The sequence below is a fragment of the Cuculus canorus genome, chromosome 1, assembly GCF_017976375.1.
Source record: "Cuculus canorus isolate bCucCan1 chromosome 1, bCucCan1.pri, whole genome shotgun sequence".
Classification (NCBI taxonomy): Eukaryota; Metazoa; Chordata; class Aves; order Cuculiformes; family Cuculidae; genus Cuculus; species Cuculus canorus.
This window is the reverse complement of record NC_071401.1, coordinates 28,159,423-28,169,325: the sequence shown is the minus strand read 5'-3', so window position 1 is coordinate 28,169,325 and position 9,903 is coordinate 28,159,423.

Here is a 9,903-nt window from a genome sequence, read left to right as displayed (position 1 = left end):
AGAGGGAGAGGAGAGGGAGAGGAGAGGAGAGGAGAGGAGAGGAGAGGAGAGGAGAGGAGAGGAGAGGAGAGGAGAGGAGAGGAGAGGAGAGGAGAGGAGAGGAGAGGAGAGGAGAGGAGAGGAGAGGAGAGGAGAGGAGAGGGAGAGGAAGAAAGGGAAAGGAAGGGAGGGGAAGGAAAGGAAGGGGAAGAAAGGAAAGGAGGAGAAGGGAGTTGGGGAGGAAAGGAAAGGAAAGGAAAGGGAAAGGAAAGGAAAGGGAAAGGAAAGAAATTGAGGGGAAGGGAGGGAATTATGGGGAAGGAAGGGAAAGGAGGGAAAGGAAGGAAGAGAAAGGATGGGGAGGAAGGGAGTGGAAGGAAGGGGAAGAGGAGGAAAAGAAAAGAGAAAGGAAAGGAGGGGACACAAAGGAAGGAAAGTTGTTTTTTTCCTTGGGTACCTGCTCTGGACATAAATGCCGCTCTTGAACAAGCCAGGCCTGGAAGCGGGTTGTCAGGTTTTAGGAGTGACTCTTGGAGAAAGAGGAGACTGAGGGGAGACATTATCACCCTTTATGGCTCCTGAAAGGGGGTTGTAGCAAGGTGGGTACTGGTCTTATCTCCCAAGGAACAAGTGATGGGATGAGAGCAAATGGCCTCAAGTTGTGCCAGGGCAAGCTTAGATTGGGTACTAGAAAAAATATCTTTACTGAAAGAGTGGTCAAGCATTGGAACAGGCTGCCCAGGGAAGTGGTGGAGTCATCATCCCTGGAGGTGTTCAGAAAATGTGTAATGCAGCACTTTGGGACATGGTTTAGTAATCACGGTGCTGTTGGACTCAATGATCTTAGAGGTCTTTTCCAACCTCAGTGATTCTGTGGCTGTGATACAGACCTAAGCCTGCATCCTCTGCTCTGGAGAGCTGCCAAAGGGAGTCTCTTGCAGGAACATCGACAACTGTGTTGCGCCACAACAAATAGCATTTTATATAGCAAATAAGCCCATGGAACTCTGGACTCCTACTAATTGAGCTAAGTATACCAGTAGGGAAGGGTGGAATTTCAGTAAGGAGAGTGAAATTCAAAATGTGGGTTTTGTTCCTCTGGTATGTGCATTGGAGCTGTGAAGAGAGTGATTCTCCAAGAGAATGACTCGGAATTGCACATCTATCTAACATATTAAGAACTTAAGTTAGAATCATAGAATCGCTAGGTTGGAAAAGACCTCTTAAATCATCGAGTCCAACCATTCCTATCTGCCACTAAACCACGCCCCTAAGCACTTCATCTATCTGTCTTTTAAACGCCTCCAGGAATGGTGACTCAACCACCTCCCTGGGCAGCCTCTGCCAGTGCCTGATGACCCTTTCTGTGAAAAATTTTTTACTGATATCCAGTCTGAACCTCCCCTGGCACAGCTTAAGGCCATTCTGCCTTGTCCTATTATCTGCCACTTGGGAGAAGAGGCCAGCATCCTCCTCTCTACAACCTCCTTTCAGGTGGTTGAAGAGAACAATAAGGTCTCCCCTCAGCCTCCTCCTCAAGGCTAAACAACACCAGTTCCCTCAGCCGCTCCTCGTAAGACTTGTTCTCCAGCCCCTTCACCAGCTTCGTTGCTGTTCTCTGGACATGCTCCAGAGCCTCAACATCCTTCTTGCAGCGAGTAGCCTAGAACTGAACACAGTATTCGAGGCCTGGTCTCACCAGTGCCCAGTATCGGGGCAGAATAACCTCCCTGGACCCGGTGGTCACGCTGTTTCTGACACAAGCCAAGATGCCGTTGGCCTTTTTGGCCACCTGGGCACACTGCTGGCTCATGTTCAGTTGGCTGTCAATCAACACCCTCAGGTCATTGTCCTCCAGGCAGCTTTCCAGCCACTCTTCCCCTAGTCTGTAGCACTGCACAGGGTTGTTGTGCCCCAAGTGCAGTTATCTTGTTTCAGTAGCAGAAATAGGAGAGGAATGGGATTATTCTGTATTTTCTGACACTGTATGGTAGGCTGATACTTCTTTTTCTAAATCTCTTCACTCCAGAAAAGGCCTCATACTCAAGTCTTCCACTTTCTCAGTGCACTGTATGAGGCTTTCATACAAAAGGTACTTCCCACCATGAAGACAAAACTTTTGAACTCAGCACTGCCTGCTTGTACTAGGTATTGTGTATGAAATATGAGTTTTCAGAGGGAAAAAAAACATGTTTTCACAGTGGTATTTTCTTCCCTACAGAGACCATCCAGCTAAATGTCATACCTTTGCACCAAAGCTGGAAATGCTTGATCTTATTAAAACAGTTGAAATAATTTATTTAAAACCTGCAGCCCAAGGCAGTTTTAACTGATTTTTTTCTTGGAAATGACTAGGACTTTTTGACTGACGTGTTGCTATACAATTCATCCTGATTCTGATACTCAAAAGGGAGACTTCTGGTCCAGAAAGGAACTGCCTGGCAATCGCATAAGTGGAAGAATGTTATTTCCTATAACGGAAAATGAATGGCAGCCTGACCTACAGGTACAAACTATGATATCTTGAAGTATGTAGTTATGAGCTGTACAGAAATACTTTCGTGATCATCACCTACAATGTGCAATTAGCAACCAAAACTGTACATCACAGACTGTTATAATGATGTTAGATAATCACGCTTGCTGTGAGCAGAGCAGATGTTAGTCTTGTGCAAGTCCTGTGTACAGGCTGAGACAATGTCTCCTCTTCCTATTTTCAGTCCCTTGCTCTTCTAGCCCTTCAGCTTCTCCCTTTCTCTCACAGCCTGCACAAGTCTGCCTGATTATTCTCCTTGAAGCCTAGATCAGGGAAAATATACAGCAGGGAAAATGGAGAGGATTATGTGGGCATGCCTGCTTTTATGAATATCTAGGCAGAAAACTGCAGTGCTGCTCCAAGTTTTTATGCTAGTTAGAGAATGTCTCACCTTGGGCTTTGTAATTGTCAGTGCATCTCACTGTGCTGTTAGGAGAACAATAACGTTCCACGATTGCTTACTGCACAGAATTAGCTTCCTTCTTTACAGGAAATGCAGTTTCAGTTTGAAAAACATTAGCAAATCCCAAACAAAACAAAAATCCTGTGGTAGTAAATGTAATAAGTAAGAGTAAATGCAATAAGCCAGATTGTGCTTTATTCCCTTGTCATTTTCTTGTTTACCCTCTTTATTTTTTAAGCACTCAGACTGTGGCTTAGTACAAGAGAAAATGGATGATGGCTCTGATGTGTTTTGTTTGTACTTTCAGTCTGTGTTCTCATAGAGTGAGGGGTACATCCCTGCAGTCTGCTGACCTCTGAAAGTAAATGGGGTGTATTCAAATACATAGAATTCCTTGCAGGCTAAACCACTTGGACTATAATGAGCAAGATGCTGGATAGTGCAGTCCTGAGTGAGTATGGTGGAACCTATCCATGAGACAAACACAGAAATATATTACAGCAGCCACACAATGGGAGCAGTTAATAATATTTGGGGGGTTAAGCAGTAATGGGCAATTACAGCATATTACTCTTATTAACATGAAAGAAGATAAGATTATTAGGAAGACATTTGAATGTAGGGTTGGGGACCAGTGTCACCCTGGTACACACATAAAATTCTTTGAGGATATTATATGAATACTGTAGCGTAGCACCACTATTGTGATGTTAGCCATACTCTTCTAACAAAAGCAGGATTTGTAAACACTGAGAAATGATGCCCATGCCAGAGCGCCACAATCCCTGAGCACACTCAGCTAAGAGATTTCTGCTTAGAAACGCTTGCTTTTTCCATAGTGAGGACCTAAGCTCACACCCAGAAAGGAATCGTCGCAGCATGGTGTTGTCATGTCCGTGCATGAATATTTCAGCCGTGAAATCTCTGCCTGAACAGCTTTGTATCAGAAAGCAAGCTGCTCCACACTACCCTGACACCTAAATGTTTCTGCTACCTCATTTCACCCTCAGTGAGTTTTTTGCTTTTCTATAGTTCTTCCAGAGGCAGGAGACTGTAGCAATTGTATGAGTGCTCTCTGCTAGCCCAGCCACCAGAGATGAGGCAGAATGGGTTATGTGCAGAAAAAAGGTACGAGACCGTTTTGGCAAGAGTTGGCTAGTGCTTATGAAGCGCCAACCTCACAGTCCTCTTACAGGGGAAATTTCTACCTACATCAAGCGTTCTGTCTGCATGTTACCTTTTGTACTCATTTCTAGATTAATACATCATGTCAGATGAGTTGGAATCCATTCTGGAGCTTTGGAAATTTGAAAGTTACAGCTTTATTTTCTTTGATGATTGCCACTAGCTTAGCATTAAACTCTAATAGGACACTGCTCTGAATGTGAGGGATTTTATACGCAGGGAACTGGCAGCCAGCATCTTGGCTATCACAGCCAGCAGCTGATACATATGTTTAGCCTGACACCCCCACTGAAAACATGGGTGATCAAGAGAGCCACAAGTCTGAGTTCCTGACATTTCTCTCATTTGAGCACAGAACAAAATGGCTCCATTCTGGCTAAACACCCCCCACTGTATGGCCCTGATAAAATATACCAAAGCTGACTATTCCCCTTGAGGACTACAGTACTTGAAGGTATATCTAAACTATCAAATAACTCAGCATACTCCCAGGTCCTGACCCTCTTATTGCCCACACTAGGCAAACACTTGTTGATGCCCAGGCTCTCTTTAAGTACTAAACAGATACATCTGTCCAAAACAAGCTCAAACATCATTGAGAGGATAGTTTGCTCAAGCAATAATTCATTCCTAAGCACTATGGATAAGACTGCATCATGTTTAACACTGCGCAGCTTGGCTTGGCACCAGTGATCTGGCATTCAGGTAGGTGCATTTACCACTGTAGAAATAGCCCTCCCAAGTCTGTTACGCAGGCCCTCCATGAATGCAGATAATCCACAAAGCAAATAAAAATTCTGGAGTGTTGTGACTGTGAGCCTCCAGGTATTACTTTTTTTCGTACAGTAATGAATTGGGAATCTCAGTATTTTCTTAAAACACAAGCTGCTGAAAAATGCCTCTCTGGCCCCCAGGTGGACTAATATGAAGAACACACCTTACACTTGATCTATCTTTGTTCCTGCCAAAGAGCAAGGAGTTTTAAGGAAAGTTTTAATTGCCTCCTAACACAAAAGAAAAGTTGAAAATACCAATTGCTATTAAGGGCTGTGCATTTCAAGTTGTTTTGTGTTTTTTTTCCCAGGGGACAGTTCTTGAAGGTAGAGTACTCAAGAGCTGAAAAGCAATTATATATTATATATGTTTATAGAAGTTTAAGAGCATCTTCAAGACCATCCTGCCAATCTCTTTTATTATCCTCTCTGGTTTTTCAGAATGGCTAAATTTCTTTCTTAGGGACAACTGGCTCCTTTGCTCACTTCCTACCAGGGATCTGGCAGGCTATTGTGCATTCTCTCCTTTCCTTGCAGTTACCAATTTTCCAATTAAGTCTCTGTGCCTGCCCCCATTAAATCAATCAGAACATCACCACTGATTGCAATGAAAACAGGAGCAGGCTTTAAGGGCCAGATTTGCAGAAAGGCTCAGCATTTATAATTGGAGCCATATTTTCAAAGGAAGTGGCAAGCATGAGCAAGCCACTGTTGCTGTGGGAGCCTCTCCCAACCCTGGCCTCAGCTCTTGGTGCAGAACACTTGAAAACTGCAGCTTTAGAAACCAGCACTGCCCCAGTGAGTGTGATAGCAATTAAGAGCTGTCAGCAGCCAGGGGAGAGGCAGTCCGCCCTCTTCCTTTTTCCTGGCTGAAGCAGGGGGTTTGGTGAGTGGCTGAAAAGGACCGTCCAAGCCCTGAGATCTTGGGGATGTGTCTGAGGGGCTTATTCTGTTAGCAGGGTGAAAGAAGAGAAAGCTGCTCATCCTGCATGCAAGAAGCAGTCAAAATTCTGTTATGTGTGGTGTTTCTATGAATAGCAGGGTATTTTCTTTGATTTCTGCTCTTATTCCCAAGTCATGGCTAAACAGTGTTGTTTCCAAGGAACAGTGAGGTTTTCCCTGGACCACATGGCCTTTTGTTCTCAAGAAACAGGTGTGGCAATATGTCATCAGCTCAGCTCAATCACCCCATTTTACTCAGGGGTCAGTAGAAAGAATATCTTGCTTATCACAACTATAGATTTGCTCCATCAGCTGCTGAGAGCTTTGGTCTCTGAGAGCCCATGGGATGTCCCAGGAATAGGCATGTCCTGGCAGGGAGAGGGACCACCGAGTGTCCTCCCAAAGTGAAAAGAACTGACTGAGAGCAGCAACTAAACCTACTGCTAACCTAGTTAATCGCCTATGTATTAAATAGTTTGTGCATGTTTTTGTGTGTAACTGTTTCAAAAATAATAGGAGCTTTATAATTAATTTCATCTTAGAAAATAAAGTTTTTATTTAGAAGATAAATTTTATGATTCCCATAACTGAAAAATTGCTTTCATGTCCTTATAGTAGGCAACATACTTGAATATACACCTATTTGTTACTAGGTTGTGACAGAAATGCAGTTATCTGTACTAATCTTTTCTTCAGCTTTCTGTTTCTCTTCTTACTGCTCTTCTACTGGATCTCACTGTTCTTACCACCAGCTGCTGGACAGGGATGCTCATGGGCTTATTGACTTAGGCGAGTTCTGCTATTGTCCATTCTTTAATCTTATTTTTCTGATTCTTCTGCAAATCTTACAGCTAATTAGGGTAGATTGTTCTAGCACGGTTGTTACCAAACTGCAGATGCTATCTAGTAGTTTGTATTCACCAAGAGAAATCTACAAGCAGGGCAAGAGACACAGTTCAGTTTATATGGTTGCTGTATGTTGTGTTTGAATGCCAAAGGAATGGACTGAAGTTTTGTGTCTGCAAGCAGTCCATGTACCATGGTAACAGAGCCCACAGAGATATGTAAAACTTGTCTGTGTAAAGATATGGAGCCAAGTTGTCCCCCGCAAATAATCAGCAGACCCGTTATAAAAAGTCTCGTTTCAACTGTTGTTGGACAAAATTTTTTTACAAGCCCATTAAAAATAATGAAGCAACTCTTTTTCTTATATATCCTGAAAATAAATACATTTTATAAACTAGTAATGGGAAATCCATGCAGAAGTAGAATAACAATACAAAGAGCAAAAATAAGCAATGATAATAAAAAGGTGTTGTTTATAGTGACTTGTGAATAAATGTGCATAGTGGATTTTTTTTTCTCCTCTGTTTGCACTCTATGTACGCATTTTATATTGATGCTGAAAGGCTAAATATTTTTTTCCAAACAACTGAGAATCGAATCCATGAAATATGCAGGTACCTAATTCACATAGAGATCAAGAGGACCTTGTTAACATAAACGCTTTCATATGTGTTGGCCTACAGGCCCACAGTTTGCATCTCAGAATATCTTTCATGTTTGAACTGCTATATTGCAGCATGGGGAAAGGTATCATGGATTCCTCCTTTGCTTGAGTATTAGTGATTGTACAAAAGAGTGTGGCTTAGATTCAAATCTGTGGGTGAAATCAGTCCCTGATATAACTGTTCATCTCAGTGAAATTGCAGCTGGGTTGATTATAATTAGCATGACTAGTAAATGTAAATTACCTTAATTTTTAAAGTCTGATCACATAGGTTCAAGCACTTACACTGGTCAATAACTTCCTCTCTGCATTTTTATTCAAATCATACATTTCTTAGAAATCCACTGTTACAAACATGTATATTCGATTTCTCAGAACTTCTTCATATGATTTGCTGAGGAACCTGTTCTTGCAATAGAAAATTGTTCTTTTTAGCAGTTTTCTTGTACTATGCAATATCAGATAGAACTTGTCAGCCTTATTTATTTTCCTTCAAATATTATACTTTCTAAAAATGTTTTCTTTCTCCTCTTATGGCTAGCACCTGTGGGCTTTCATGTACTCCAGGAGTGAACAGGAACCTCAAGAAACTTAACTCAAGTAGCAACAATAGCATAGCCAGCAGGTCAAGGGAAGTGATTCTGCCCCTCTATTCCTCTCTTGTGAGATCTCATCTGGGATACTGTATTCAGTTCTGGAATCATCAACGTAAGAAGGATATGGGACTGTTGGAATGGGTCCAGAGGAGGCCTACAAAGATGATCAGAGGTCTGGAGCACCTTCCCTATTAGGACAGGCTGAGAGAGCTGGGATTGTTCAGCCTGGAAAAGACAAGGTTCAGAGGTGATCTTATAGCGACATTCCAGTACCTGAAGGGGGCCTACAGGAAAGCTGGGGAGGGGCTATTCGTAAAGCCTTGTGGTGATAGGATGAGGGGGAATGGGTGCAAACTGGAGAGGGGCAGGTTTAGACTGGACATTAGGAAGAATTTCTTCACTAATGGAGTAGTGAGGCAGTGGCACAGATTGCCCAGGGAAGTTGTGGATGCCCCATCCCTGGTGGTGTTCAAGGCCAGGTTGGATGTGGCCTTGGGCAGCCTGATCTAGTGGGAGGTGCCCCTGCCCATGGCAGGGGGTTGGAACTAGGTGTTCTTTAAGGTCCCTTTCAACCCTAACTATTCTATGATTCTATGAATTTCAAATTGAGGTCCTGACGTAACAATACTTCCTGTATTGTATGTAAAACATCCATGGGTCTTCATTGCGATGCAAAGTCTCTATCAGCTAGAACCTGGGGAAGATGAATAGTCAGAGATAAGATTCAAGATAACTTACAGAAGCTGCTCTGGTATAGAATGTTGTACAAAGTATACAAGTAATCACTGGTTTAATCTTCATAGCCCTTTGCCTGTGAAGTCAAAGCATTTAGGCTCATTTACACCATTCACATTTTGAGGATCTGAGACATTCAAAACAGCTCTTGACGTAACCTAGAATAGCTTCTACTTCTTTACTTTTGCACAGTCACCTTGTAGTTCTAAAGTCTGATGTCTTGGGACCTCATAAAACTTTGAGTGAGTACTGCGTGAGAGAGATCTGCTTCCCTTCTCCAAGAGCACAACGTTCCTGTTTTTACTTCTGAGGAGATGATGTCTGTGATGTCTGATGCTCATTGTTCTTCTCTTCTTTGGGTCAGTAGGTAGGAGCTATCTGTGTAATAGCTGTGGGAAGTTGCTCCCTAGATCTTTGGAATATTATGCCTATTGCTAAAGGAGGTGGAGTAGTGAGAGGAGAAATATACTGTGGGCAATAAACCGTTATAAGTCTGATTTATTTCATGGCTGCTACCATTGTGTTTATGGTATGTGTATGTCTAGAGTCTTTGTGTCTTTATATTATTGGATTTCTGTAGTAGCCACAACTAGCAGTGAGCAGACTGTCTAATCCCTTGAAATCACGTATTTTTTTTTCCTTTAAAAGCTAGACACAGACTTTTGTTTCTCAGGAAGGGGAGATGATTTAACTGGAACAGTTATTGGTTGATTTCCTGCATTGTAGTCAACACCTATCTGAGTTCATAATAATTAGCTTAAGGGTGTATTTTTTTCAATTTCCAGAAGACATTTGTATTACTGTGGAAAAAAAAGAAAGAACATTTTGAATTTGTAATTTTAGTCTAGTGGCAAAATTTTAAACATTCTCGTACCAGGGTATAGACTTTATTTTCAGCCATTTGACATTTGGGCTATAATGACTGTTTCCCTCACAGCTGTTTGCTGGGGAAATGTGCCTACATCTCCAGGGACTGCATGTATGTCTGGAATGCCATCAGTTTATGACAATTTAAAAAGTTGCTGCCTGCAAGTTAAGGTGCTGTGGACCATGTACATGTGCATAGCTTACCCCAAAGCAAGATGAAGTGCTTTCAATTAAAATACTTTCATTTGGGTTTAAGCTGAGTGCTTCACAAGAAAGAGAAACACAAGAGAAACTATGCTGCTGATAGTGAGCCAAGAGAAGACTGGTAACTTAGTGAGTCACTGTAATTCAGTTGTATATAACCATATGACCCAAAT